The sequence below is a fragment of the Euprymna scolopes genome, chromosome 23 (genome assembly GCF_053919585.1).
Source record: "Euprymna scolopes isolate OS-2025 chromosome 23, ASM5391958v1, whole genome shotgun sequence".
In the NCBI taxonomy this organism is placed as follows: domain Eukaryota; kingdom Metazoa; phylum Mollusca; class Cephalopoda; order Sepiida; family Sepiolidae; genus Euprymna; species Euprymna scolopes.
In genome coordinates this window covers 105,157,930-105,163,922 of record NC_136504.1, presented here as the reverse complement: position 1 = coordinate 105,163,922, position 5,993 = coordinate 105,157,930, and the positions used below count along the sequence as shown (strand labels likewise).

At 31.4% G+C, this 5,993-nt stretch overlaps 1 non-coding gene across 1 annotated transcript; it reads left to right on the top strand.

Annotated features, from left to right (window-relative positions):
* The first annotated feature begins 4,492 nt into the window (after window positions 1–4,492).
* On the top strand, window positions 4,493–4,565 carry Trnac-aca (transfer RNA cysteine (anticodon ACA)). Its single transcript has one exon. It is a non-coding gene; the product is annotated as a tRNA-Cys (tRNA).
* The last annotated feature ends 1,428 nt before the right edge of the window (window positions 4,566–5,993 follow it).

Genomic DNA, 5,993 nt, shown 5'->3' with positions numbered 1-5,993 from the left:
TCCATACTTTGGGGGTCAGGCGCGAACGCGGACCCCACAATTTTTATGAACCACTGTTCTGTCAGATCAAACATACCAAATCCTGATCATCGATACATATTCTATCATTATATGAAATCAGTTTTTTTTTAAATAGTCAATCATATAGGAGCCTATTTGTGACCACACACACACACACACACACACACACACACACACACACACACACACACACACACACACACACACACACACAGACAATCAGCTTTATATTGCATATATATGTATATATATATATATACATATATATAATATATAGTGTGTGTGTGTGAGTCTGGTCACGAATAGGCTCCTGTATTGTTGACTATTATAGAAAACTGATCACATATAATGATAGAAGATGTATCGAGACACACGAATGGGTATGGTTGATATGGCATAATGATGATTCATTAAAATTGTGGGGCTTGCGTACGCGCCTGGTCCACAAATATGGAAATAAAAAATTACGACTCATCAAGAACTTGTTTACGTTGGACTTGAAGACGACCATATTATAGTCAGGTGGAAATTTATTTATTTATTTATGTGCAACAATCTTCCGTTTGCGTATTGTTTCGGTGTATATATATATATATATATATATATATATATATATATATATATATATATATATATATATATTGCGCTTAGGTATCATAGTAAGTGTTGATAATGAAGCTACAGAGAATTTTCGACGTTTCATCATAGTTAGAATTCGCCAGGCTGTTGCATGGAATTCATGTTGTTCCGTGTGTTTATATATCCCAGTGTTAGTAGGTTTACTAGTCAGCCAATCACATTCTTAGTTATTTACACATCCATCGATTGTAGTCAATGAACCTGCGCACCTGTTTCTTTGTTGTTTTAGCAGGTAAAAATTTTTTTTCTATTCGATATAATCTAGTCTTTATTTGGGTAATTATTTACATTTTATCTTATACCATTGGGTGGATTCAAGAAATTAGATGGACAAGAAAACTAACATATCACCTTCCATCGTTGGCTTAATTAGAAATAACGATTTCAGACTATATTTTAAAAAGGTCAGGTTTTCTTTTCTTTCTCCCCCCCGCTCTCTCTCTCTCTCTCTCTCTCTATATATATATATATATATATATATATATATATATATAGACACATATATATATATATACATATATATATATATATATATATTTCTTTTTTGTTAAATATTTTCGCAATTATATTTCACTTATATACCAATCCTTTTTGCTTAGAAGCTCAATGTATGCTAAATATAACAAAAGCGCATATATATATATATATATATATATATATATATATATATATATACACATATATATATATGTATATATATATATATAAATATATATATATATATATATATGCATATATACATATATATATTATTAAATATTGTTTACGCGCATAAAAGTATACCTATAAACAATAAACGGAAATAATATTAAATAATATAAATAAATAAATAAATAAATAAATACGTCTCATAAATAATAAAGGTGATTCACTCATATAGACATATGAATAACACGAAGAGCTTATAGCTCTTAAAAACCATTAGCGTTTCCAAATTGATCGCTGGAAAAATGGTTAGATCCTTCTACCGCTCCAGTAGATATCTCACTACTGATGCAATTCTCTATCTATATAAAAGCCAAGTACACCCAAGGATGGAGTACTGTTGCCACATCTGGGCAGGAGCTGATAGAATTACTTATCCTGCCTTGACAGAGTACAAAATAGACTTCGTAGCTGAGTCGGGGATGCCCTTTTCTTTTCCCTGCAACCTCTTTCCCATAGAGGGACATTGCGTGCCTGTCTTTGTTTTATCATTATTTCCATGGCAAGTGCTCGTCTGAGCTCCAATCTTTCCCCCTTGATAATCTTTCACAAAAAACACCCGTCTAGCTGAAACCACTGTCAATAATTTTCCCCACTCTTTATCTGTGTCTAAATCGAAACGTAGATTCCATGAAGAACGTATTTTTCTTAGAACCGCACGCCTATGGAACTCTCTTCTGTTAATCTGTTTCCCTGCTGACCACAATATGGTAGTCTTCAAGTCCAATGTAAACAAGTTCATGATGAGCTGTCCCTTTAAGTAATCCAAATTACCAAATGTCCACTATTAACGATTACTACGATGTTTCCCATTGATTACTGTACATTCAATAACCCTTATCCTCGAGTGGCCTCCAGGCCTTGATAGGTGATGACTCATACCTATACACACACACACACACACACACACACACACACACACACACACATATATATATATATACATATATATATATATATATATATATATATATATATATATATATATATATTTGGTGCTTATGTAGTGCGTATTAAGCCGAGGACTTTGAATGAAGGATTCTCAGGTAGTGTGTTATAGTTTTAATTAAAGATGAAAATCAGTTTTCATATTTTTCCTATCCGCTATTATTATAACTTGTTTAAATAAAAAGCTGACTTATCTTCCCCCCTGCTTTATCCGCTCTAATCAAAGAGGATTAGCAATTTCTAAATTAAAATTCTACACGATAATTTGTTGGTCTAGATACATACTTTTGCTTTACACGTAAAACATATAACAGACTTTTCTTGTTGATTTCTTTGAAACTGCGATTTTCGATTGAGCTCAATCTATATAATTATAAAACACAAATGACCTTGTAACGAGTGATGTAACCCACTTTCCGGTTTACGACATCCGGTTGCGCATGCGCTCATAAACACTAACTCATAACAACGTAGACGAATAAACACAAATCGCTTCTTTTGCAGATTTTGACCTGCGCACTGAAATATTAACGTTATTATTTCGAAATTGTTATTTAACATGGGAAGAGTGGGGATGTTTTGCAACTATTCTTTATTACAACTATACTGTCGCTATTTTCTTACAACTAAACAACATTAACCCGTTGACAAACATAAGAACAATTGTAGTAAAGCCAAGACTACTACTACTACTACTACTACTACTACTACTACTACTACTACTACTAACCTTCCTTCTTTTTTATTTTTTGTTTACATTTCTAGATACAAAATAGTTGTGTGAGAACGGTGAATTTGTTCACACATTTATTAATCTGTTTCAATATTAGTTTTATTTTATTTATTTAGGTTTTATTTTTTTTGCTTCAGGCTTTATTAATTATTTTTTTTGCTTTTAAGTTTCTATAACTTGGTTGAAGGATTCCAATATGGGTTTTTCATTCTTATATTTCTCATCGGTAGGGTCATGTGCGTTTTTTGCTGCTAAATGACTTTCGTCGGCGTTCAACTCGTAGGAAAATCATGTTTAATTTTCGATTTTTGAGCGATTATTCGGAAAAATAGGTAACTTTGCACGAATAGGGAGGATTTCTTTTTTTTTTCCATGTTTTGATCCGTCCGTGATTTTTCATTTTAATATACTTTCATAGAAATGTTTCTGTTATGTAAAAAAAAAACAAAAAAACAACCTATTTTCTTTACGTCATAAGTGTCACGCTCATACATGAATTCCATAGCTAATATAACATACTGACCCAACGGGTCACGGGTAGTCTCGTACTACATAAGAACCTGTTTTTAAATACTAATTAAAATTTTGAAAATAAAGACATGAACTAGTTCAAAGTATACAAATCTCACAAAGTAAAAAAAATAAGCATAAAAATAAATTTACTTTTTTTGTTTGGTGGACAAATAGAGACAAATAAAGAAAAGCTAACTTATCAAATTATCTTTCATTTTTTTTTTTTCATGTGTTCTATTCTTTTTAAGCCAATAATTTTGAATGCGTGAATTTCGGGAAGTTTTATTTTCGTTATTTTCATTCGATTTAAACCTTGTTTCTTTATTGAAATGGGAAATGTGTAATTATTAATCATAGAATAAACTAAATCGAAATGAACTTGTTGACTTCCGGTCAGCCATCTTGAGATTTCGAAGAAAGGGGCGCAACTCTATGTATTACCGTCATCGTTATTTAAAACATGAAGTTTACGACATTATAAATGCATATCAAATAGGTGGTCCAGCTTTGCATTCTTTGCATTATAGGTGGCGTAAGAGATTTCCTGTGTGACGTTCTTGAAACAAAATGTCCCCACCTTCTCCCTCACTTAATATTCTATTAGCAAACGCGGGTTTCATTAATTTTCAATAAATAATCTATATCTATCTATACTATTAATAAAATTCTACATATTTATTTATTTATATGTGTGCGTATATATATATATCAATAAAACTTTCGAATCGATGCACCGACTTGAAAAGTTATTTTTCCCCTGAAAAGTGTGAGCCCCTAGATTGTCTTTATCTGTATATAGTTCGTAACGAACAATGCAGAGTCACACAAAAAGCCCGAAATAAGGGGGTTTGGACCGTTTCGTGCGTTTCGTCGAAAAAGTTACCTGCCCATGTCAACGGAATTTAGCACTGTCTTTATGCAGACGTGGTAACAGGACTTGTGGCGCAATGGATCACGCGTCTGTCTACAGATTAGAAGATTCCAGGTTCGAATCCTGGCAAGTTCATAATAACCATAATTTTATCCAATGTTTACTCATTATCCTTACCCTTAATTAGGGTATTTTTATTTTTTCAGTGAATTTGTTTTGTGCATATGGGAATTTGACATACTCTGAGTTCACAGGGTAAGCGTTGATGGTAAGATGATATTGAGTGTACTTGATGTTGAGTGTACTCGATTTTGTGTTTGACTCGGCGTTGTGTGTACCGACGCGGCGCAGCCGCTAGTTTTCAATAAATAATAAAAAAATAGCCAAATTAGATGAATTTGGATTATTTTGGATACTCACCTTGGGTGTTATTTTCACAACGTTTCGACTGATATACGCTCCGACTTTCTTCAGATTTACTAAGCAAACGCGCGAAAGAGCAGGACACAAAATGTTTTAAATAATAATAACAATAGAATAACAATAACAAAGACTTTCGCTGGCGAGGACTACTATTGGGCGTAACCAGTTATACACTCCTTTTGAAATTTTCATCTCTATTTTTCTCGTTATGTACTGAATATTTATTGATGAAACCTATATGAAATATGTTCCTTATTAAATTTTCAAGATTTTCTATTCTGAACGAAGTTTAAAAAAATTTAATCTAAAAAAGTTACTTTAAAGTTTTTGTTTAAAAAATTCAGATTTTCTCATTATTCAGATCTGTATTACAAAGAGGGGGTTGCAAAAATGAGTTGTGGTGTGAGGAGAAATACAAACTGAAACAGAGAGAATATTCAGACCTGTAATAATACAAAGAGGGGGTTGCAAAAATGAGTTGTGGTGTGAGGAGAAATACAAACTGAAATAGAGAGAAGGAAAGTTTAAAAATATAATCTTAAAAAGATAAGATACAAGTTAGAAAAGCATTTCACCCAAGGCATGAAAATTGTTAAACAAAATGTTTTTACTATAGGCTTTAAACTATAGGTTGTTGCACTTTTTAAAAATATCATTGAAAATTTCATATCCAGATCATTTATTGCTAGATGAAAGATAATGTTTTTGCAACAAAATGTACATTACATAAAAATAAATCCAAGGTAATTTTTTGATTCAATTTAAATTAAATTTTTATACCTTACTTTGTAAAATTTATAAAAGTGCACTTTGAAGATAAATAAATTTCAAATTTTAATGCCTTGGATGAAATGCTTTTCTAACTAGGACTAATATATAAGTCAATAACGAGAGAAAATGAAGTTATAAAAACTATATATATATATATATATATGATGAAAATAATGGAAATAGTATTCCGACAAAATAGAGAAAATAAAAAAGGAACAAACCGTATTATGTGTTCACCAACGTTTCGTCTTTATTTATTGATCCAGAGGAAGTCTCGAAATAAAGACGAAACGTTGGTGAACACATAATACGGTTTGTTCCTTTTTTATTTTCTCTCTATATATTTATATACAAAGAGAGAGAGAGAGA